The 26,566-nt window shown below is 33.0% G+C and overlaps 1 long non-coding RNA gene across 1 annotated transcript in view; it reads left to right on the top strand.

Annotated features, from left to right (window-relative positions):
* Positions 1–26,566, top strand: part of LOC132731353 (uncharacterized) — a 94,243-nt gene that overhangs the window by 55,433 nt on the left and 12,244 nt on the right. The window contains exons 5-8 of the long non-coding RNA XR_009625879.1: positions 16,282–16,413; positions 17,096–17,189; positions 21,301–21,485; positions 25,718–25,880. This is a non-coding gene — a long non-coding RNA (uncharacterized LOC132731353). The remainder of the gene's footprint in view (positions 1–16,281; positions 16,414–17,095; positions 17,190–21,300; positions 21,486–25,717; positions 25,881–26,566) is intronic.

Genomic DNA, 26,566 nt, shown 5'->3' with positions numbered 1-26,566 from the left:
CAGTATCAGGTGAACTGGGTTGGATGTCTTTGTGTCAACACTGTGTTTCACCTGAAAAGGAGTTTTGGGGTTTAAAATTTTGATAGTAATCTAGTTTTATAAAGCAAAACAACGGCAGCGTATAGATACGATTTTCGTTTGCAAACTTGAGCGATGTCCCGGGCGGTCTATTGATATCTTAAATGGACTAACACCGTGTCAAGTGCCATTGGTCTGGCCAATTATTATGAAATACACAAGATGACCCCTTTTTTTAGGTATTGCAAAATCTTCCTGTGATTTTTTTTGAGCAGCTTAAGTACCATTTCAAGTTGGCTATAATCTTTAGGCCTGGTGAAAATACAAACATGTAAATCAAGAAAAATAAAATTTATAAAAAAAATCCTTTTTTTAAAAGGCAAAGTTAGAATTTATATTTATGCGACTCCATAAACAACTCATCCTTGATAAGGCATTTTCATTTTAAAGGACTGCCTTTTACATAAATCATGTGAAAAATTTATTTGCAGAGATTTACTTAAAACTTTCAACAAGTATCTGACGTTCTAATTCAAATATGGGAAAATGAGAATTATTGCATCTGCCTCCGTCTGCCTGTAAAAATCTGATGCTTGACGCAAAATGGTCCTATCTCCAGTAGTGTATCATATTAGTTATTATCTTATCACACCAAGCTTTCATAATCAAAACATCAGCAACTTGAAAAATTATTAATAAATTCTTGATTATCTTGATTGATACCGAGTGGGAAAAAAAATCCACAGCCTTTTGAAATAATGTAATCATTTTTTGCTGATCTTGCAATTTTTATACAAATTATACAGAAAATTGACAAAAAATATATCATATAATTATGAATTATCAATTATTTACTATAACATATAATTTTGGCAGATTTTTGAATGGTTGAAAATGCTTAAAATGGAGTCAGAGTAAAAAACGATTACAGTTGTAGGGTAAAATAAAATATGAGTAATACATTTTAATGTTAAAGATAGATTACAGGGTTGAAATAGACAATCAGTTGTAGGGTAACATTACTAAACATGTTCATTTGCCAAACAATGTGGAACACGGGAAATCGTCGTTTCGGCGACTGAGGCGCATTCCGGCGGGATTTCGCTACATCATTCATTAACATCAATAAAAAGAACTAGAATTCCACAGCTTATCGAATTCAAGTCCAACGAATATCACTATCATTCCGATTTTTTCTGTTTCACGGTATTTTTTGAATTGTCGTAGCCATTTTGCAGTCTGATACCTGGGTTGAAATACGCGATCTGATTGGACGAGCCAAATTGGACGTCCAATCAGATTGCGTATAACACACAGGTATCAGAATCCAAAATGGCAACGACAAGTAAAAAATTACCATGAAATAGAAAAAATCGATAGAATATTGATATTCGTTAGACTTGAATTACGGTAAGTAAGCTGTGGAATTCAAGTTCTTATTATTGATGTAAAATGAATGATGCAGCAAAATGCCTTCGGAATGCGCCTCAGTCGCCGAAACGACGATTTCCCGTGTTCCACATTGTTTGGCAAATGAACATATAGTAGGCTTTTCACCTTTCTATAACTATAATTTTGATAGTGGAAAAATTTTTTTTTTATATAATTTCATCGGTGGTTTTCTATTTGGTACCTTATAGTAAGCCTTAGAGTGTTGAATTATTTTTTTCAGGGTTGTAGAAGGGGTCCAGGGGCAGATAGGGGTGGGGTGTCCAAACACTGATACTGCCACCTGTGGGGAAAATAAGTTACAGTTGTATCATAGTTTGGGGACCTTTCTGTTGAAAATGTGTCAGGGTTAAATCGTATACATATACATGCACAGTGCGTTAACTGGAGTGCGGGTATTAGTTACCCGCACTCCAGAACATGCCCATTGATTGGCTCATTTTTGCTGGGGTTTACATATTGTGACGGCAGAAAAAGGGAAAGCGACAGAAGTGTCATATTCAGATGTTCGTTCATTGGTTCATTTTTGCCGGGGTTTCATATTGTGACAACAGGGAACGTGCTTTTATGTTTTACTATGATACAAAAGAGAAAGAACACCAACACACTCGGCAATCTGATTAATACTCGGGGGCTACGCCCCCTCGTACAAATCAGATAGCCTCGTGTTTCGGTGCTCTTTCTATTACTTGTAGGGTAATGTAGATTACAGTTATAGGGGAAATAGGTACCAGTTGTAGGGTAATGTAGATAACTGTTACATGATAACATAGGTTAGAGTTGTAGGGTAATGTTAATTTACAGTGTAACATATATGTTACAGTTGTAGGGTAATGTAGATTACAATAATTACAATAATAGGGTAACATACTAGACAGTTTGCAGTTATTGGGTAGGATAGTATACAGCTGTAGGGTAACATAGATCACAGTTGTAGGATTAAAATAGGTTGCAGTTATAGGGTAACATACAATTAATTTACACATACAGGGTTAAATAAAAAAAATTATAGTTATAAAGTAACATAGATTATAGTTAAAAGGTAACAGAGGTTACATTTAAAGGGTAACATAGATAACATAATACATTCATAGGGTAACATAAATTACAGTTATAGGGTAACATAGATCAAACAGACTTAATATAGGGTAATAAAGGTTTTGGTTATAAGGTTAATAGATGACAGTTATAGGGTAAAAATATATTTTGATTATAGGCTAAAAATAAGTGCAATATTTAATTGTATTTAAAGTATTTCTCAGCTTAAAGGCATATACATGTATGTATAACAATATCTTAGTAATTTAGTTTACAGAGGCAAGGAAAGAACGAGACAGTGATAAAAATCATGAAAATATTTGGTAATAAAATTATTCAGTTAAAAAAAAAGAACTATTTGTTTTGATGTGTTTATTTGATATGATTTTACATTTGTTGTAAAGGAGACATCAACAATATCACGTTGGAATGGTTTTAATTTGATGAATTGGTCTCATAATTTAACATCATATCTGCATGCACAGATTTATATTGTTGTCTTTTCTAATGAACTATAACATTTTAATAACAACAAAATACTTGACGGTTAATTGTCTTGCACTGAAAATTGTTTATGATTTATAGAACTACATGCTTCTTTTTTTATTTCAAAATTATATTTACCATATTTGTTCTTAAAAGTGCTCCAGATCTTGTTTGCTTATTCAGATGTCAAACAACATATACATATAGCTCAACATCTAGATATGGGGTCATGGTACAACATAAAATATGTAAAAGAATGGTAAAGTTAAAAGGGTTATTGAATCTTGAATTTGAACTTATATATTTGACTTGGGTAGATTTAGGACAAGGTCTAATAAAACTTTTTTCTGAGCTTTGTCTCGAATTGCAGGATTTGTATTGGTCAATGTACATTCTGAAGCAGTTTGTGTTGAGCTTAGAGAATTTCTATATAACTTTGGACTCTTATCTGATGAGGCATGGCTGATCAGTGTAGAGCCAAACCTAAATGCTCTGATATAATGACCTTCTTTACACCTCTAGAATTTAAACCATATTTTCTACAATAACATTACTTACATAACATTTGATATCTGCAGTGACATTCCATATTATAACCAATATGTATACAATAGGTATTTTCTTTCTGTCATGTTGTATTTTAGTGAGACATGCAGTAAATATAGTAAAATATGACATAATAATGTACAGATATGTAAAAAGGTGATCACAGTAGGAGTTGGTACAAAATAGTTCATATAGTACAATAGTGTTTTCTACTAATAGTTTTAACTAATTAACTAAACAATCATTGAAATAAATTACACATACAATGTAGTTAACTATGAGTTCACTAACACTTTTCTCTTAATATCAATCCTTGTGGTTAGTTACTATACACAACTATACTGCACATGTCCCGGTAAGCTTATTACATGATATACGGTGCCTTGTGTCTCATTTAAAAAGGTTCAAATGTACATGTATTTGAAATTAAAAAAATATTGCTTTGATCAATTAAGTTGCAATTTGTAAATACCAATTGAGCTGTGACACACAAGTTACTCAGCAAACAAAATTTTAATGATGTTAATTAAAAATGTCATCAGAAGGTATGTTATAACAATTTTCATCATACTGCAAACACGCAACCAGTAGTTAGCCTTTGAACTCATTGGCAAAGATGCCAGACCTTTGCAGCCAGTAGTTAGCCTGTTAACTCACTGGAAAAGATGCCAGACCTTTGCAACCAGTAGTTAGCCTTTGAACTCATTGGCAAAGATGCCAGACCTTTGCAACCAGTAGTTAGCCTTTGAACTCATTGGCAAAGATGCCAGACCTTTGCAACCAGTAGTTAGCCTTTGAACTCATTGGCAAAGATGCCAGACCTTTGCAACCAGTAGTTTACCTTTGAACTCATTGGCAAAGATGCCAGACCTTTGCAACCAGTAGTTAATCTTTGAACTCATTGGCAAAGATGCCAGACCTTTGCAACAAGTAGTTAGCCATTGAACTTACTGGCAATATGCCACCAGTAGTATGCCATTGAACTTACTGGGAATATGCCACCAGAAGTATGCCATTGAACTTACTGGCAATATGACACCAGTAGTATGCCATTGAACTTACTGGCAATATGACACCAGTAGTATGCCATTGAACTTACTGGCAATATGCCACCAGTAGTATGCCATTGAACTTACTGGCAATATGCCACCAGAAGTATGCCATTGAACTTACTGGCAATATGCCACCAGTAGTATGCCATTGAACTTACTGGCAATATGACACCAGTAGTATGCCATTGAACTTACTGGCAATATGCCACCAGTAGTATGCCATTGAACTTACTGGCAATATGCCACCAGTAGTATGCCATTGAACTTACTGGCAATATGCCAACAGTAGTATGCCATTGAACTTACTGGCAATATGACACCAGTAGTATGCCATTGAACTTACTGGCAATATGCCACCAGTAGTATGCCATTGAACTTACTGGCAATATGCCACCAGTAGTATGCCATTGAACTTACTGGCAATATGCCACCAGTAGTATGCCATTGAACTTACTGGCAATATGCCACCAGTAGTATGCCATTGAACTTACTGGCAATATGCCACCAGTAGTATGCCATTGAACTTACTGGCAATATGCCACCAGTAGTATGCCATTGAACTTACTGGCAATATGCCACCAGTAGTATGCCATTGAACTTACTGGCAATATGACACCAGTAGTATGCCATTGAACTTACTGGCAATATGCCACCAGTAGTATGCCATTGAACTTACTGGCAATATGCCACCAGTAGTATGCCATTGAACTTACTGGCAATATGACACCAGTAGTATGCCATTGAACTTACTGGCAATATGCCACCAGTAGTTAGCCATTGAACTTACTGGCAATATGCCACCAGTAGTATGCCATTGAACTTACTGGCAATATGCCACCAGTAGTATGCCATTGAACTTACTGGCAATATGCCACCAGTAGTATGCCATTGAACTTACTGGCAATATGCCAACAGTAGTATGCCATTGAACTTACTGGCAATATGACACCAGTAGTATGCCATTGAACTTACTGGCAATATGCCACCAGTAGTATGCCATTGAACTTACTGGCAATATGCCACCAGTAGTATGCCATTGAACTTACTGGCAATATGCCACCAGTAGTATGCCATTGAACTTACTGGCAATATGCCACCAGTAGTATGCCATTGAACTTACTGGCAATATGCCACCAGTAGTATGCCATTGAACTTACTGGCAATATGCCACCAGTAGTATGCCATTGAACTTACTGGCAATATGCCACCAGTAGTATGCCATTGAACTTACTGGCAATATGACACCAGTAGTATGCCATTGAACTTACTGGCAATATGCCACCAGTAGTATGCCATTGAACTTACTGGCAATATGCCACCAGTAGTATGCCATTGAACTTACTGGCAATATGACACCAGTAGTATGCCATTGAACTTACTGGCAATATGACACCAGTAGTATGCCATTGAACTTACTGGCAATATGACACCAGTAGTATGCCATTGAACTTACTGGCAATATGACACCAGTAGTATGCCATTGAACTTACTGGCAATATGCCACCAGTAGTATGCCATTGAACTTACTGGCAATATGCCACCAGTAGTATGCCATTGAACTTACTGGCAATATGACACCAGTAGTATGCCATTGAACTTACTGGCAATATGACACCAGTAGTATGCCATTGAACTTACTGGCAATATGACACCAGTACTTATCCATGTCTCTCATTTACTTGGCATGGTGACTAACTGTATCATTAACTGGATATTGCAAGGTACTCAGTGAATACTTTATGGGAATGTAAGTAGCTGCAACATGTGGAATCCCAATAAGGTACAAATTTAAATATTACACCAAGCAACACCAAATATGTGAAATGATATATAAATCAACTAATTAAAGCTGCATGCCTCGCTCCATATGAGACAAAATAAGAAAATTCAACCTTGAGAAAAATGTATTAAGATTTGAGAAAAGTAAAAATATTAGCGATTCAAGAAATAATATATCTATTATATGCAATTAATGACTTGTTTTACAGTATTTATCAATGTATTTGACTACTGCATGACTAACTTAGAAGCGATTATTTTTGCATATTCTACCTGTTCATTGTGGTCTAGAAAATATGAAGTTTGATACTTGATGATTATTTGTATAATGTGTAAAGAAATGTCATAACTCATAAAAACTATGAATTAAATTTGATTTTTTTTTTCTGTTTTTACGTGATTTTACATCAAAGTAGACAGTGATACCTTTTTTAGCTCGATTTTTCTATGAAAAGGGGAGCTATCCTACTCGCCCCGGCGTCGGCATCGGCGTTGGCGTCACACCTTGGTTAAGTTTTTCGTACCACCCCACTTTATTTCAGAAGTATTACAAGTATGGCTTTGAAACTTACCATACTTGTTCACCATCATAACCTCCATCTACAGACAAGAGTACATAACTCTGTCAAGGTTTTTGACAGAATTATGGCCCTTTTTTGACTTAGAAAGTGTATTGAGCTTGGTTAAGTTTTTTGTACCACCTCACTTTATTTCAAAACCATTGGAGGTATTGCTTTGAAACTGACCATACTTGTTTACCATCACGACCTTCATCAACAGACAAGAGGACATAACTCTGTCAAGGTTTTTGACAGAATTATGCCCCTTTTTGACTTAGAAAATACATTGAATATGGGTAAAATCCACTTATTGCCTTAACCCTTTGAGATATTGCTTTGAAACTTTTAATGCTATTTCACATCATTACCCCCATCTGTACGCAAGAGAAGGTAACTCTGTCAAGGATTTGTTTTAAAAATTAAGGCCTTTTATCGACTTAGAATCTTGGTTAAGTTTTTAGTACCAGTCCACTTTTTGACTGAACTGTTTGAGATATTAATTTGAAAGTTGGAATACTTGTTTACAATCATGATTCCCAAACATGTCCAGGAGAAGGTAATTCTGTCAAAGATTTTATTTGAATTATGGCCCTTAACTGTCAATGTTTTGTATTATAGGCAAGCACTAAAAAACTTAAAAAATCTAAAAAAATTCATTCCTATCCACTTGTTCACTTTACCATAAATTATGTCATATAAACATTGCTGTAATATTCAAGGGTATCAAACAACTAGTTCACTTTAAAAATACAGAGATTCTTGTATTGCCTTTTACTGCAAAAACTTTTTTTATTGGCAAGCAATAAAAAAGTCGAGCGCGCTGTCTTACGGACAGCTCTTGTTTTTGTGGGTTGTAAATTGAGTTACTAATCTGATATCTCAAATTATGCTTTTAAAACGATAAAAGTTAATTTACCTTAAGTGGAAAATTGCTCATACTGCCGATTACTCTGGTGATGATTTTATTAAGTTATGAAAAGCCGTTAAAACTGATTGTTCAATATTCAACGGGAGATATTCGGTGACAAGTTATTTTTAAAAAATGAAGACACACAGTCGAAAAACTTTGCCGTAATTGGCTGATCGTATCTATGATTGGCTGTCAATACAGAAATCCTAAAAACAGTAATAATTAACCCGCAATAAAAACAACTTTCTCTTTTTCTCTCAATTTTCAATTGATGGGATTATGTTTTCTAATTACACTATGGAGGCCTTCATATGCTGGATTTTGTCTAAGCCCCTAAACACCCTAATTTCACGGATACATTTCTTTAGACACGGCAATTTGTGTGTTAGTGAATGGACGCAATCGTCTTAGATTTAAGCTTTTGTTGGCATTAAGTTACTCGGAAGCACAAATACGGCCCGAAACTGGATCGCCATTCAAAATTTGATTGTTGTGCATGCATTGTAATTTGGCTTTCCTTTGTCGAATCTAATTTCTCCTCTTGTGTGAGGTTTCAAATAGAATAACGTATTAGTTAATATATAGATGAGTTAGCTGGTTTGGATTGATACATTTTAACATGCAATGTTTGACGTATTTAATAATGACGAAATCTTGATGTGGATTAATCATTTTCAAGTAACATGATTGTGATACTTTTAATTGTGTCAGGTTTATCCATATAAGCATTGAATATTTTGCCTTTGTTGGTCAGCGAATTCTAGGGTTGATAAAGAAAACTTTTGCTAAATCAGTAAATGTTGTTTGTTTGGAGTGGCATCATTTAGTACCAATAATTCCATCATACATTGGTATTGGGGGTTGGCAGGGGGTGTTTTGGGCAGGAAAAGCTTGTTGGACTCAATTTAGCTACTTTACCTATATTTATGCATGTCATAAGTAAACTGTCCAAACCAGGACCCCACAATGTTAGCTCACTTTCAGAACAAAATGTTTAATATTAAGGTTAATATCCTTGGAAAAAAATAATTAAGTAAAACCAAAAAATAATCATTTAAATAGGAAGAAAAGCAAAAATGTTGATTTTGAAATATTTAGACTTAAATATTCTATTATTCCTAAGGGCAGAATGAATAGAGGGGGAATATTCACTCAGTTTTATTGTCATTTTTATCACCTCACCTGTGAGATGTGTTTTTTGTTCCCTATTTTATATGTAAAAACATCTAAAGTCATGAAAAATGATACAGGTAACCTTGTTTTGTTAAGCATAAAAACCGAGTGTTTGTTCTATTGTCCGTTTACTTCCAGGACAGTGATCAAACCGAGGTTTTGTCAGATATTTGTCACGAGGTTTATGAAGCGTTGCTGATGAAACAATCTCTTTAAGCCTCGAACCGTTGGTTTTTGTGTTAAGCGCTTTTAGAGTGATTTTACTGCTAAGTGACTTTGTTACTCCGCCCATATATTATTCCAAAAAGAAAAAAAATGTTCAGGTGTTTTACTAAAGGTTTAATTAAATAGGTTTTCATTTTATTTTTAACAATGAAAATTTACATTGGAAAATAAAATGCATATATTTTATCATTCTGGTATTCTGGTACCATTTTTAAAGTGTTAAGGTGACAACAGACACTTTCCGTGGTACTCACATAAATGTCATTTAAACCAAGTTATTTTTGTAATAATTGTTATACATTTAATCTTTGTGCATTAAATGTCGTTGATCATCATAAAAAATAACATATTTGAAAAAAATGCCTTTGTAAATGATTGATTTTGAATAAAAATCCTAAAATTTTAAATCGTCATATCAAAGTCATTTTTTATTTTTTTGTCATCAAACTTTTGGAAAATAACCATACTTATATTATCTGGGGAACCGTGTCTCAAATTTTTTATATCTTTTCTCAAAAAAATATTACGTAACGTCAAACATTTTATGCGACTTTTTTCACCATACATATTACGTAATTAAAGATAATTAAGTCGCTGATTGAGCAAACAAAAATCCCTGACACGGTTCCCTCCGTAAATGAATTTCCTTTCATGTGCTTTAAACCGCATGTTAATTGCTTGATTATTAAAAAAGTTATGCCGATTCAAAGTTAGTCCGACCCGCATCAAACGAAGTGTCATAAATCGGCTGTTCTCTCTCGGACCCCTACGTTTCACGCTAAATAATTGCATAATACACAAATATTGCACCAGGGAGGGTCACAAGTTGCGGTAACATACTCTAACAACATTTTATGACCCAGTAACATCTGACCAATTAAAAAGCTGCTGATTAATATCAGTTTATAGCCGAAATTTCTTCAATTCTTAACGTGATTTACTGCCCGTCTAGTATCTGTCGCACATGTCACGTGACTATCGGTAAAATTTGAGGCACTCAGTGGGGGCAAATGGAACACATTTGCGCACCGCTAGCGGGGTATTTAATTGTTTCCTATTTGAAGTTTATTATTATTATCATCAGCATTATTAATGTATTATACCAGTGTCACTCTGCCTGTGTATTCGTGTATGAAATTCCGTTAAATTATAAAATAAAATAACAAAAAACTGAGCTTCTGACAGTCTTTTAAAGTCCATGGTAGATGTACAAATAAGAACGGGATAGTATATATTTTTTCCACCAAATTGATAATGCTTCACATATTTTAATAGAAATAAAAGGTATTACTCGATCATTATTATGTGGCCTTCTTGACTTCTATTATCATCAATATCATCTATGCACGGCATAGAGATCCAGTTTCTACCGGGATAGACAATTAATTTCATACTTTGTCCCAGATTTATTAGTACTGTGTCGGATTTACTGGCGAACAATTTATTTTCACTGAGAATTTATTTTAATATCTTTTTTTATTCATAGAGAAATAATCATCCTTAGACAATCTAAAATCGTTTAGAAAAAGTTGTCAGGGACACCTTACCACAAGTCATATAAGCGTTCACATAAAAATGTCGTCTGTTGTTGTTTTACTTCACATTGTTAGAAAACGAGGTTGAATGTAAAGTAAGCCCTTGAATCTGTACAAAAGTCTATCAACTCAATGTAATATATATCAGATTAACGGGACAGACAAATTATTTTCACACATTATGGATATTTTAGCAAATACATTTTAATCAACCCCGTGGTCGTGCGATTTGCCGCTATGCATAATTATTTATGTTTCATACATTATGTTACGTACATTGGCCGACAATTTCTTAATTTATAAAAAAGGCTAAATGTTGAGATATTCATAAAAGATGTACGGTAGATGAACGATACATGTATTACGAGAAGTATGGACCAGTATGGACCTGTAATTCACGGATATATGGAACTACCGATTTCCCTCATTGATGCCTCAACAGGGGGCGGAGCGTTATCGATAATCGACAGGTTACGCGAATAGCAGATACAAATAGTATAGGTACCGTTTTAAATCGTTTAAAAACACATTTTTGAACTAACTGCTTCCAAAATTAAATCACGAATGTGTTCAGAAAAGGTTGATAAATCTACTTAGCAAAAAATCTCATTTTAGGTATTTTCAGTGATAATTGACTCCGTTGTCACCTTAAATGATATTTAATAACAAAAAAACCCATCTTTTTATTGATTTTTATTGATTCATGTCATTAAATTATGATTTTTTTTCCAAATACATAAGTTGTTAACATTATGTATAAGAAATATCTTGTGCCAGATTTCTGCTCACAGTAAAAACAAAACTGAAGTTGTGTGATTGATGAAAAAGGTAGGAGTTAAACAAAGGATCAGTACAGGAAATCTTAAATAAACATTTATACCTCTTAAAAAAGTAATTTCAAAATCAAGAGTTGTTTGATATGTACAAGACATACAGAAAATGTTATGCTATTAGATAGTTATAACTTCCTCTGAAAGAAACAACATTAAGACAACCCCATGATAATAGTCCAGTACCCTCTTTCCTATAGATGAACCAATCCTGGTGCCAATTTGAATGCCTGCCTGCAGTTCAAGAAACTTTTATCTTAATCATTCTCAATTGAAAGTGAAAAAAATATCTTTTAGATTTTTGACACCTGATAACCAATGCTCAGCAAAATGTCAGTTTGAATTTAAGTTAATTAGGGATATGATCTTTTAGAAATTTGAATACATATTTCTATTTTGCCAATTTTATATACTTCCTTTTGCCTTTGTTTTAGCCATATCTCTGATATAACAGTTTAGGAAGTTTGTCTTTCCTCCAGATCTTTCCATTCTTTCATCCGCAAGATTTTATTTACGTTTTTCCGCTTGTCTGGCATGTATAAACATTCTGCATTAAAAGGATTATCATTCCACTTTTCTCTACAGGAAACTCCTTTATAGTTTTAATTGTTGTGGTTTTGAATAATAAACATATTGTTTTAAAAAAAGAATTAGAGAGTTAACAAGGTTTCTAAACCAGTGTTTGATGTTCCTATCTTCTCTAACGAGTAAGATACCATCAAAAACATCGAAGATTTCACAGATCTTTAACTCTTTTTTCATCTCTGAAATTTCAAAGCTTTCCATCAGTTTTGAATGTACAAAAGTTCTATAGCTGTACTGTTACTTAACCATCTTAGGTGAGCTGAATGTGAATGGTACTCATTTATGCTGAAATCAAGGCACTTTTTGTATAAGAAATAAAAATGTAATTGAATTAATTGAGTTTTATATCATATGGACACACACAGAAGAAAACAAATAGCACAAATATTGTGTACAAAAGATTACCTGGAATTTTTGTAGACAAAGTATATGAAGAATTAAATATAGAATGATGTGATTAAATCAGTCTAAAGATTCCTTTACCTCTAGCTCCCATTAGAAAAAAAAACAGCCTTTTGCCACTTTCAGAAAAGAAGAAATGGCCCTTGGCTAGTTGAAGAACAGCCTTTTGCCACTTCCACTAAAAAAGAAAAGCCCTTTGCCTCTGGGAAAGCAGTATTCTCCAACAAGAGGAAAAAGCATGGACCAGAATTAAGAGATTTAATACTTTTCATTGTATCTCGGGATTGTAGACTTGGTCTATGTTAAAACTAAAAATAAATGAATAGTTTTTCTCAATATTTTTTTCAGTCTTTGAGTAACAATTTAATGACACTAATTAAACAATATTCTTAAAAGTCTGGATGCACTGAATACATTGTATATATTTAATGGGTGAATGACTAAATAAGGTGGCATTTTATTTTGGGATACTGTTTTTGCTTTTATAGCTCTGGCTCTTTAAAGTAAGCTCCTTAAATTTACCTGAGCCGGACCTTTTACCTGCAGGACTGTGCTCCATATAAGTTTTTGATGTTATGTCAATGATACAATGTATAAACAATTAATAATAGAAACACTACAAGTCCCCTGCACAAAAAAAAAATGAATTTTAAACTGCAAAATATTGCTTTTACAGTAAGATGGTTTTAAAAAACAAACTGCCTTTTAATCTACAATCATTCAGTCTGTCTGACTGTAATCTTTATCTATTTAAATTATTATAGGATCAGATTAACTATCATTTTTGACTGTTGATCACTTGACAAGAGTGTGTTTTTATCCGTCTTATATTACTCAAACAATATTAAAGCTGAGCCAAACAATTTCAAAGTTGTGAAAATATATTCTGATATTTTTTAAGAAAAGTAAAAAGAATCAAGCAATGATTTGCATGTTATTAGAGATTGAGAGCTCTGGCTTAAGCAATGTCCAGTCTTGAACAATAAATGTATTGGAATTAGTAAAGGACCAGAAAAAAAGTATTGGGTTGATACAGGCAGATGTTTCAATGCCCAGGTTAATTATGGTTCCTCAAGTTATTATATGGATCCTGTAAAGGAAATACTTTAGGACTCGGTAACATCCCATTTCCTCTACTTTCTGTTTCGGCAATTGTTAAAGCACATGCCCAATAGCTATGACATCTAGCTGTGTCGTTATTAAAGTGAAATGAAATCTTGTAACATGCTAGCCATCGGAATTGTAACATGCCGACTATTGTGGGCTATGTTACTCTTTTTATCCCCACTCCTCTAGTTTTACCCGGGTTTTGGTGTTTATAGTTTAGCCGTCATAATGTGACAATTATATGAAAAATGGGAAAACAGGTGTTCAAAATACACCCAGAGCAGGTTACAGGAAATCTCCGATGTTTAAATTAATTTCAAATTACTAATGTTACAATGTTTATTGAAAAATGATAATAGAAGAGTCTCGGTATCATGGTAAGGATGGTTAAAGAGAATGATTGATTAAGAAATTGTGAAAATTACAATTATATTCATTGATAATACTAGGGTAGTTACATAATCTGCTTGAAATAGTGCCTTGCAATTTGTGTGCTTTCTTTGCATCTTTTACACATCTGCATCTGTGGTAATATTATATTTTGAATTTTATTCAAATGTTGTTAATTGAATAGAATTTATGAGAGATAATGTGCAGACAGACCTACTTTCAGTGAAGTTCCCAATTACCTTTTCTAAGGCTCCCAGTTATCTTGTTGTTGATTTCCAGTTATCTTGAAGTAAGTGTTGCATGTTTCCAGTTATCTTGTTGCAGGTTCCCAATTGCCTTGTTGCAGGTTCCTAATTACCTTGTTGCAGGTTCCCAATTACTTTGTTGCAGGTTCCCAATAACCTTGTTGCAGGTTCTCAATTACCTTGTTGCAGGTTCCCAATTACCTTGTTGCAGGTTCCCAATTACCTTGTTGCAGGTTCCCAATTACTTTGTTGCAGGTTCCCAATAACCTTGTTGCAGGTTCTCAATTACTTTGTTGCAGGTTCCCAATAACCTTGTTGCAGGTTCTCAATTACTTTGTTGCAGGTTCCCAATAACCTTGTTGCAGGTTCCCAATTACCTTGCTGCAGGTTCCCAATTTCCTTGTTGCAGGTCCCAATTACTTTGTTGCAGGTTCCCAATTACCTTGTTGCAGGTTCTCAATTACTTTGTTGCAGGTTCAAATAACCTTGTTGCAGGTTCCCAATTACCTTGCTGCAGGTTCCCAATTACCTTGTTGCAGGTTCCCAATTACCTTGCTGCAGGTTCCCAATTACCTTGTTGCAGGTTTCCAATTACTTTGTTGCAGGTTCCCAATTACCTTGTTGCAGGTTCTCAATTACTTTGTTGCAGGTTCCCAATAACCTTGTTGCAGGTTCCCAATTACTTTGTTGCAGGTTCCAAATAACCTTGTTGCAGGTTCCCAATTACCTTGCTGCAGGTTCCCAATTACCTTGTTGCAGGTTCCCAATTACCTTGTTGCAGGTTTCCCAATTACATTCTTGCAGGTTCCCAATTACATTCTTGTAGGTTCCCAATTACCTTGTTGCAGGTTCCCAATTACCTTGTTGCAGGTTCCCAATTACCTTGTTGTCAGGTTCCCAATTACTTTTCTGCAGGTTCCCAAATACCTTATTGCAGGTTCCCAATTACCTTGTTGAAGGTTCCCAATTACTTTGTTGCAGGTTCCCATTTTACCTTGTTGCAGGTTCCCAATTACTTTGTTGCAGGTTCCCAATTACCTTGTTGCAGGTTCCCAATTACATTGTTGCAGGTTCCCAATTACCTTGTTGCAGGTTCCCAATTACATTCTTGCAGGTTCCCAATTACTTTGTTGCAGGTTCCTAATTACCTTGTTGCAGGTTCCCAATTACCTTGTTGCAGGGCTCTACAAATTATATTGTCGCAGGTTTCCAGTTATCTTGTTGCAGGTTCCCAATTACCTTACTGCAGGTTGCCAGTTACCTTGTTGAAGGTTCTACAAATTATCTTGTTGCAGGATCCCAATAACCTTATTATAGGTTTCCAATTACCTTGTTGAAGGCTCCCAGGTTCCCAGTTACCTTGTTTCAGGTTCCCAGTTATCTTGTAGTGGGTTCCCAGTTATCTTGTTGCGGGTTCACAATTACCTTATTGTAGGTTCCCAATTACCTTGTTGAAGGCTCTACAAATTATCTTTGTTGCGGGTTTTCAGTTATGTGGTTTCATGTTTTCGGTTATCTTGTTGCAGATTACCAATTATCTTGTTGCAGGTTTGGGAAGATATTGAGAGTTAACCCTTTAGCTGCTGTAACTGAATGGACTGTTCCAAATTTAAGCTGAACAAATCCATTACACAAATTCAGCAGATTAAGGGTTAAAGGCAACTCTGACATAACTAGATTAATTTATACAACAAATTACAATGTTCCAATGAAATATTGATTTATATTTTCATTTAGTTTAAGTTGACAGGTAGTGTTCTAAATATCCTGGAGATATGTCTACTTAACTGTTTGACAACTTCCAAAATATGACTTTTATAGCATTTGAACGATTTAAATTTTTAATTATGGGACCTTCTGTCAGCATTTTATGTTGTTTGAATTGTTTGAAATCGGTTTTTAATGAATAAAAAGCAGTTTTACATTGTGTACCTTTTGACATAAATTGCAGGGTGTGCAAGCATGGGAGTTGTTGTTGAAAAACAGAAAGTAGGAGGGTTGCTATAGAAATGTATCCTGTTTCCATGACGTTATCCAGGTGAACGGTTGTCACTGGACTTGCTGAAACAATTTAATATGACAGGTAGATTGGCATGCAGGGTGGGGCAGATAGTCATTATCATCATATTTTCTGACATCTTAATATTATACCCTCTTTTTCCATGAAATATGCCACACTTTGTTGGTGGAAAAATTAATCTTTGGCTTTATTCCATATATTATAGATATTGTCTGACTTTAAATTTGATTTGAATATGCAGTTAATTTGTTAAACATATATTTGTCTTGCTTTGAATCAAGACCTTTTCCTGTTTTCCTGATAACCTTTTTCTTATTTGAAAGACTGGACTTCTTTGAATGAGAAACTGTCATTTCTATGTTTCTCAACATTAAATTAATTACTTACAAATCTGCTTTCTGGAACTAACCAGTATTGGTGTTATAATTAAGAAACATGGTTCCACGGGCCAACCCAAAGTTCTCTGAGTGTAAAGGCAGATACCTAATCCACTGTTGCAGTGCAAATTTTAGTCAGGTTACTAACTTTATAACATCAAATCATTTTTCTCCCCACTTAAGGTTAGTTTCTCAAATAATGTCAGATGTCATGTAAGGATTTTATTTAGCTTGCATTCTTCGCAACAGACAAACACCAAAATATCATTCTTTTGCAATATAGCTTCTTTGCAAGAGTGTTTGGCTATATTTGATTGAACAATAATTATTTTAACTTGATTATAAAGAAAACTTTTTGCTAATTTCAGCTTCTTGTGGGGCTGCCTATGTCAACTCATATGAGGAAACATATAATTATATGCCATAACGTCCGGGATGTGTCCCGGACATGATTCTGTCCCGGTATGTATAAAAATCTGAAACTTGGTCATGACCCCAGTAGTGCTCAAACTTATAACACCTGGGTTGATAGGCAGACACCTTAACCACAACTCTACTTGTTCAGATAGGTACTTGGATCTGTATAAAAGTAGATTCATGTAATATGTATGTCTATTAATATGAAACAAATAAAAGCTTGTTTCTAATGAAATATCAGTAAGGTTTTGGACATTTTCATTCAAGAATATCAAATGACTTTTTGAACACCCGTATATTTTAAGGTCAAACCATTTAAACATGTTTTATGGTCAATGTTGGACAGTTGTGTTGTACATATTGTTCAAAACCGATCATTAGAGGGACATGCCTTTTTTGAAGATTTTATTTTACTGGTCTGTCTTGAGTAGGCTATTTGACTTCTATGTGTCATAGATCCCCTTGTGTCCCGAAAATGACCCTATACTTGTTCAACTGACCATTACGGGAAAACAAGCATATAATATTTTGACAGTAAATTTGTCCTTTGTCATTTAATCTGTTTGTTTCCTAGCGATAAAGTCTTTATATTTTCAACTAGCAGCTATATTTGATGGTCACTAAGCTACTTGTTTATGGGGCAGTGTGTGTGTGTACATGATAAAATTAAAGGCCTCACTCCCTGTTTTACGAGTCTGATGATAAGTGGTCATTGTCAACAATATATTTTGTGTGATAATAAGCACATAATGTATGGTACTGACTCACTATGTCTTGACAATTGGACCATTTTGTTAACAGTTTATAGCACGATTTTTACAGGCGTTGAACAAAATACTATGCTGATTTGTATAGTGGACATTTGCTGCTGTGAATTTGTATCAGTCTGTTAAAATTAGTTATTTTGTTAATTTTAAAATTAGTAATTTAGTTAATTTTAAAATCAAAATACAAGAATTAAAGGAGCTCCACTGAGGTCCATTGAAGCCTAAAAAGTTAAAAACATAACAATTTACAGTCTTATATAGTTTAAGTGAAGCACTTAAAATGGAAAAAAATTGAAAAGAATAAAAAGAAAATAGCTCAAAATTAAATTAATTGAAATTTTTTGGGTGAAAAGTGTTGTAACACTTCATTTTTTGGCCCTTTAACACAATAAAAATGATTATTCTAGAAAAAAGGATGAGGGAATGATCTGAAAGATTGCTCACAAGTTATTGATATAGACCCAACATCAAATGATATACAAATCTCTAAAAAATATTTCTAGAAAATTTCAGTCAAGCCCCTTTAAACAAATTTAGTTAATTTTTTTCAACAGTGTAAGTAATATAGTTAATTTTAAAATCAAAATACTAGAATGAAACAGTATAGACTTCAGGGATGTGCATGCTAACCTGACTTCAATTTTTTATGATGATGAAATTGTTTCAGTTACAGTTAAAATGTTACTCTGTAAAGACTCTGCGTAAGTTTCGAAATTCCAAATTTCACCATTTTCATGTATAATTGTTGAATTCTGCTTAAGCCGGTGCTAGAGGGCGTGGACGGTAGTTTGCACTTGACAGTACCTTCCATGAACAGGCTCAATCAAACGGAGCCTGCAACAAGTCTATCTAAGATATTAAGCTTGATAAGGGCTCATATATTTAAGGATTTACAAATTGATGGATTTTATTTTATAAGAGCTTAGTTACAAATACATGTATTTGTTCATTTACATTTCAGTAATAATGCAGAATTACAAAAAAAAATTGTAACAAGGAAGTTATTGCTTGTTATTTTAAAATAACTTTATTTAGGATTAAATCATAGTTAAACAAAAGATGATAACAAGGCTCATAAGTTCATCTGCAACTTAGTGGGAAAGATACTTGTCAATATTGTTAAAACCAGAAAACGCCTTTCCTCCATCTATAATTGACAAGATAGAGGTTGAGCTTGAAAACAAAGGTGTCATCTCAAAATGTAATTTTATCTTTGTAATATGGTTTTTAAAAAAAAAATTGACAGAAGAATTCACAATATTCTTTATTTAAGAAATAATGCATACTCATTCAGATAGTGTGGTAGATTATGAAGAACAGAAAATGGGGTGACTAATTTCCTTTACCCCTGACAAAGGCTTTGTCAAATATCTTCTTTCAAAATTAGATTTTTTTCCCCTATTCATATAATAAGTTTTCTTTTGTTTAACTTAAATGAAAACCTTAGCTGAAGAACATACCAGAGATCAACCGAGGTTTTCAGTTTTTGAGGTTTTCAACTGTGGTGATTTTTGTGTAGATCGAATTCCTCGAGCATCTCTCCGACATCGAATTCTTCGAGCATCTCCGACATCGAAGTATTATCTGTGATATATTGTAGTGAAACCGAACTCTTGTCTAGATGCACCATATTGATACAATTTGTTTCCGATGCGAGGTTGACTGGACATCTATTTTGTACATTCATGGTCGAATAGTATTGCCTGTAAACCGAACCTTCGGTTTTACTCCTAGATTTGTATCTCATATTCTTTTATTTATACAATACCCTTGCTACATTATATTTTTAAAAAAATGTAACTTTATTTTTTGTGATGCAAAAGTTGATACTTGTAACTTTTCTTTAGTTTTACAAGTTTTTGAAACATTATCTTCAGATAAAAACATACAATTTTCATTTTAAGACAATTTTGTATGCATTTTTACTTGAGTTTTTTTTCTTTTGTTCTCTTTGTTCAGCTTTATGTTAGGGAATATAGTAAGTTTGAGGTACTTTGATGAGAGAAACTATATCTGATATGTATGCTGTTAATATGGTAACATATATTTTTGTTAGTTAACATAATTGGCAGTGTGGGTAGAGTTGAGTTTGAGTCCTGGTTTCCAGTGCATGTTTTTTCTGTGACAATTTTTTTTTCACAATTTTTCCATCATGTCTATTGTAGAAAAAACAAAAGATTCATGTAAAGAAATTGAACTTTACTTGAGAAGATACTGGTCATCACTGGTGCAGATTACAGGAATTACCTGTTTATTACTAAAAAAATACTGATGCTAAAACAAATGAAATTGCTAAAAGCAATTGAAATGTTTAAATAATTGATTGAAATTGCTAAAAAAAATGAAATTGCTGAAAAAATTGAAATTTCTAAAACAATTGAACTTCCCAACAGACTCGAAAGTGTTTAATATAAGTTGCAAGAGCTTGTTTCCCAATCGAGCTTAAATAAATATGTTTAAACCAATTGCCGAAACAAATGAAATTTCCAGATATTTATTCAAATGAATGTAATATTTTGTGAATTTATATGATTCAATAATGATTTATGATAAATCTTTCTTTCTATATGATGCAATAATGATATACTATGAATCTTTCATTCTATCTTTATAATTTATGCTGTAGGTATTAAATACTCACACATACACACACAACAATGTATGTTTTTGTTATGTTTGTGCTATGGGAAATGTTTTTTCTATGTTTTATCATAGGTTTGATATAGAGCATGTGCATGTCATTTCTTTGTGAAGGAGCATAAAGTGTGCCGTTATATATAAACACTGCTCTCCACTAATAAGCCACTTGAAGCCTGTTAAATAACCGCTTTGTCTTGCAGTATATATTATGATTTTTCCCAGAATCTTTCCTTCCGCCTTTTGCCGTCTTTGTATTAATACTTCGCTGTTGGTTTATTTGTTTGTTATTGCTAATGGTGATAAACGCTTATTGCCTAACAGTAAATTTGTCAGTTAACCTAGATTTTATTTGGAACCTAGTAAAACCTGGAACAAACAAACAAACAGAATTTTATTTCAAGTTTATTTTAAGTTCAGTTCAAAATTTTCATTTAAATCTATATTTCTGTGCCAAATGCTCACTTCTTAACAAATGATAGTGGTTGCCATGGCCATGGTGTGGGTTTTTTTTTGCCAGTTTGCCATGGGGGGTGAGGGGAGGAAGTCAGTCTCTTGGAACAGGAATATAAGCATGTATCAATATGTAATTTAGGGGATTCCCATATGAAAGTATGTATAAAATTTCATTTTAACTCTGTCAAATAGTGAAAATTTTAAACTATTTATTATTGAAAACATAATTTGTTCAAATTGTGAAGATTTTAAACTGTTAAATATTAAAAACATAATTTGTTTCTTCACTTTTTCAGAGCCTGTAAGGAACGATGACAAACTACATGATGTCTCCACGGCCACACAGTTAAACCTTTGCAATGGGAAATGTTTCATAAAGTTGGGGTAGAGAATGTTAACTGGTACTCTTCAACAAGTGGGAAAGGACTAAATTTACAACATACTTTGTTGAAAAAAACACAGAAAAAAACAAAACTGTGTTGTAAGTAAAAATTTATGCCCTTAGTTAACAATTATAAAAGATCTGCCTCTGAACCGTTACTTGGTTTATATATTATCATATTTACTGTATACTTATCATACATTTGTATTTATTTTGTTACATTGACTACCATTAAAGAATTCGTCAAAACTGAGCTCAAAATAGATAAAAAAGCTTAAGCAGTTTGGCTCCTAATAATGTTACCAGTTATAAATAGGTTAGATTTTTTTTCACCAATTCTTTTAAAGCCAATCCCCTTGTACTGAATGTGCTTTACGACCCAAGTTTGTTAATCATTAATGAAACCTTACATATAAACAATCAAGCGGAAGTAAAACTTACGTGAAATATCATATTAAAGTATACAAGGTCTATATTAGCGAGGAGAGATGATATAATTCCTCGCTGATGATCACTATAACAGTTGGTTTCGGAAAGAAAAAAAAAGTAACGCAGCTGTCGGCACTTTCTCTTTTGAAATGTACCGTAGCTTGGTTTTTGAAGTGAAGTGGTTATTAAGAAAGTTTGCCTCAGTTTTATTACTGAAACGTTTTCGCAAGTAGAAAAAACAACTGTGATTTTTTTTTCTCTTAAGTAAATTTTAAGAAAGATTTAAAGCATTGAAGTTAAAAGATATGTTTTAGAAAACTCCTTCCGTTTTTCATGTCTAGCTTTTTATCAGCTTTTTGTTTCTTTTTGCTTTGCTTTTTTTTCACAATTTTTTTCTGTTTGCTTTTTTTTTTACTATGATTTTGGTAATGTCAGAAACAAAATACAAAAAACAACAAAGTAAGTTAAGCAGATAGTCTGATTGTTTCATAAGTTTTGTTTAATATAGATAAAAAAAAAATTAGGCAATTAAGAAAATTAATGTATAACAGTATATTGATAATGTAGGTGCCTTGTCTAACAAGTATAATCATCATGCCTTTCTGAATTTGTATAATACACAAGTACCTGTTTTTGAATTTGGAACAGCCCATGAATGTATTTGGTATACTATTGTAAGAAAGCTATATCTAACCAAATATTTTCACGAAATTTATAAATTGTAAAATTATGTTGTTTCTTTAATCTCATGGTGGATTCTCAGAATACTTGTGACTTAGAATGTCTTTATTATTTGACACATATGAATATTCACTGTAAACAATATAAAATGTTCTGGAACAAAATATGATGCTGCTATTTTGAGTAGAATTTTAATAGTTTACTAATGATTTCATGCAAGCATCATTTGCTCTTAAAGAAATATGCAAGCGTCTTTTTTACAAACAATATTTTTGATGTATTCTTTATGTACAAACAGCCAAAACCTAGCTGTATACACTTTAAGGGATAACAGTAACGAAGTACAAGAATTGAGCTACCAACAGTATAGAGCCTGCTCAGGCTGCACATTCTGGCTCTATGTTGGTGGCAAAGGCTTATTAATTTTGTTAACAGCAGGTTGCGAGGTATTGGCAAACAATTTCACAATAATGCTAACCAATAAATCTTTATTATTCTCCATATTTTAAGCCTAATAGTGAAGAATAGGGAGAGGTATTGTACACATCCCAGTGTCAGTGTTGTCATCATATCTAACTTTAGTGCTTTTGCATGCTATAATTATGGTATTACCAAAACTTCTAAAAGGAATATGTTGAAACTTTACTCACTTGTTCTCTGCAATTATCTAACAAAGTGGGCACGCAGGTCCTATAACTCTGGGTTACCCTTTTTACAAAGTTGTGCCCCTTTTCTTACTGTAAAGCACTGTGTATTCTGATGAATAACTCTTGTTATATTTAAATCCAGAAATAATGAATTATAGGCAAAAGTGCCTTTAAAAACAATTCATACAAATTGATATAATAAATTAAAGACAATATAAATAGGTTTAATCTATTATCATGTTTTACAGGTAATAGAGTCTGCTGTAAAACATCATTATGTTGTTTTTCTTCCAAGTAAATACAAAAAAAAAAGTTCATATAATTGATCATTGTTGAAAATAGAAATTTTACAATAATGAAAAATTAGAATCTAAAATAAGACATTGAGATACAAATGGAGTTAAGTCAGGTAAATTAGGAACCAGTATTCCAGGGTGGGAAATATGTATAAAGTTTGAACAAATGATGAGCACCTTAGATTCTGTTTTCAGTCTCGAGTTGGCAGTAGAATGATACAGATGTGGGAGATTTATTTTCTTGCTTCCGTTGAGACTTGCCAAATCGTGATCTATGGACACATAAAAAACTACCAAACTTCAATAGAAATTATGTGTGTTTGGACAAATGGATGTTTTCAAAACAAAGATCAATGAAATTGGTTAGCAATGGGTCGATCAGAAATTTTCAATTTTAATTTCAGCAGAATGAAAATCACTTTATGATGTCTTTAATCTGTTGCCAGGTTGGAAAGCTGATAATCTGATAAATGTGCTTAAAATGACAAATGTTTGCACATCTTTGAATCTATTGTATCATATTGTTGATCCATAAACCCCTCATATGTAAGCTACATGTGAGAAATGAGCAAGTGTGCTATATTGTAATGTTGCTGCTTTTTATCTAAGGTCAAAGATTTAAAATAATAAGAAAATAAGAGAATACATGAATAAAGAAAAAATATCTTGATTGTTTAATAATATCCTGAGATTTTGAAAGATGTTTATGGGAGCATAATTTTCTCATAACTGTGTGACATTTCAAATCCTTTGTACAACACTTTCATAAAGATGAATTAATGTTTTTTTGCTCTACTCATGCTAGATCTAGTTCATTTGAAATTCTATTTATTTATTGATTGTTTATTCGAAAAAAGAATAAAATTTGATTTTGAAACTTTAATGAACTGCCACTTGTGGCTGCTTTATGCTTCAGGATATTGTGGGGTTATATTGTTAGCGCCCTCTTAGTGTTGATCTTTAATAGTGTCAAGTTTTTATTTTAATCATCAGTATAAAAATAAAACCATTGTTTCAAGCCTAATAATAACAATGAAATTTTAAGCACCAAATGTAATGTTGTAAGATAAAAATTGAAAAATACAGCATTTCCAGAATTTTTTTAATTGACCAATCAGAACAAATTGTCAGTGTTTTAAACCACTAAAACCTATCCTTGCCCTTTGAACATATGAATCGTTTTAATGATTGGAAGGTGTAAAATGTAAAAATTTTGGTATTTCTGATGGGTTTGGCATTATTCTATTTATGAACAGTTATCTTAATATTTAGGTGTCAGAGAGTTATAACAGCCATCCTGATGCTCTGGATTTTGTCCAAAATGTAAACACAAAAAAGCCAAAAAAAATCACCTCACCCGATTTCCTTTTCATTCATAAACATATTTCACATATTTTTTGTTAAAAATGGATAACCGGTCAACAGCCTCCCACCCTGAGACTGGGATTGATTACTTTGGACATATCGCAATACTGATGAAACTTTATAAATTTAAAGTAAAAGTTGGGTCATTGTTGCAGTGTAACATTGTTACTGTGCTGGTGCAATTTTTAACCCAACCAAAAAGAAAAGAGCTTAGTGGAACAGTTATAAAAGAGAACTAATTTATTACAAAACTAATTGCAATATTTTAAACAATTTTTCATTAATTTTATAGACGATTTTTAGATGACATATTCTAGTATATGGTCATACGGTGTTCTTCCAATCAGTCGGTCCCATTGCTCAGCCCTGTCATCTCCGAATATTATTTTAGCAACCAATGAATATTTGATAAATCTAGAAGTAAAAGACTGCAAACCCTCAAGTCCCTGAACTTTAATACACTGAAAACTTAGAATCTATTCAAAACAATTATAAGGTTTTTTTTAAGGTTTTCTATATATGAGGAAACATTGTTGTGACCCAAGTAGATTCGAACCCACAATTCCTTGGTTTAGAGGTAGACACTGTTATAACTAGTTTATCTCTTCTATTGATTATCAGTCACAGTTTATAAACAGAAAGCTTGTTATATAAGGTACTGCATGAATACATTGACCAATAAAAGAATGATGAACAAAATGAGGAGATTGAAACCTAGAAAAATGGCGTGAAAGATTTATTGCTTAATATTGCAGAAAGGATATTAAAGGAAATCACTTCAGTAATGAGAAGTCAGGAATGTTCTATAGAAGTAGGAAGGAATGCAAACCGCAGACCTTGTTCCAAATAATTTCATTTTTCAAAGCGAATCTTGAAAAAGTGTAAAATTTCATTTTGTAGTTTAATCTTTCAGGAAGCAGACGCTGTCCAAACAGGAAGTTGAATTATGGGATATGACAAGAGATGGAGAGCAGACGTGTGCCATGGAGACAGATGTCTACAGATGCTGAAGAACTTATGGCAGGAGAAATATGATGTCTTCATAAGACATATATTATTTTTATAGGGTAAATCATGTAAGTTGATCAAGGGCAATGAAACCTATACGCCCCTGTTGTTGTCCATCAAATCCTAGTCGATTCTTCATAAGTTTTTCTCATATAAAATATTACAGCATAAACTTATACGCAGACAATCTATTCAGACATAAATAGGTTGATGTGGAAAAAAACAACAACAAAAATATTATTATATAGTTTTTGATGGGAAGTAGCATAAGTGCAATCTTGTTGAGTGATGTAATAATGAGGGGATATTTTATTTCATGATTTTGACCAAAACAACTTGTTTGTTTGTTGTTTTTTCTATTTTTTCTCCTTTTTTGTGACCAATATAATTAAATTTAAAATAATAAGAGTGAAAGGTTTAAATTTTTTTTTATCTCGATAATGAATTTTTAAGAGGTAATTTATTGTCACCCTATTATAAGTGCCATTGCAATTTTGTCCAGTTTAAAATTATATGATTCATATTAGGTGTGAAATTAAACATTTTATAATTAATGAATTATCAATGAAAGTTTATGTATCATGAGGGCTTCATGCCCTCAACACAGGCCTGACTTGCCAGACTGGCCTGCACATCTATGTGTCAGTGTTGCTGTCACATTTCAGTTAAGTTTTTGTGTGCAAGCTTGTATCTCCAAAACTATTGTTGGGAACAGGTTGAAACTTCACACACTTATTTAGAGCATAATAGGAGT

Source organism: Ruditapes philippinarum, unplaced genomic scaffold (genome assembly GCF_026571515.1).
Source record: "Ruditapes philippinarum isolate M1 unplaced genomic scaffold, ASM2657151v2 ctg5_1_1_1_1, whole genome shotgun sequence".
NCBI classification, from domain to species: Eukaryota; Metazoa; Mollusca; class Bivalvia; order Venerida; family Veneridae; genus Ruditapes; species Ruditapes philippinarum.
Note: the sequence above shows the minus strand (reverse complement) of the source record. Positions and strands in the feature narration are given on the sequence as shown.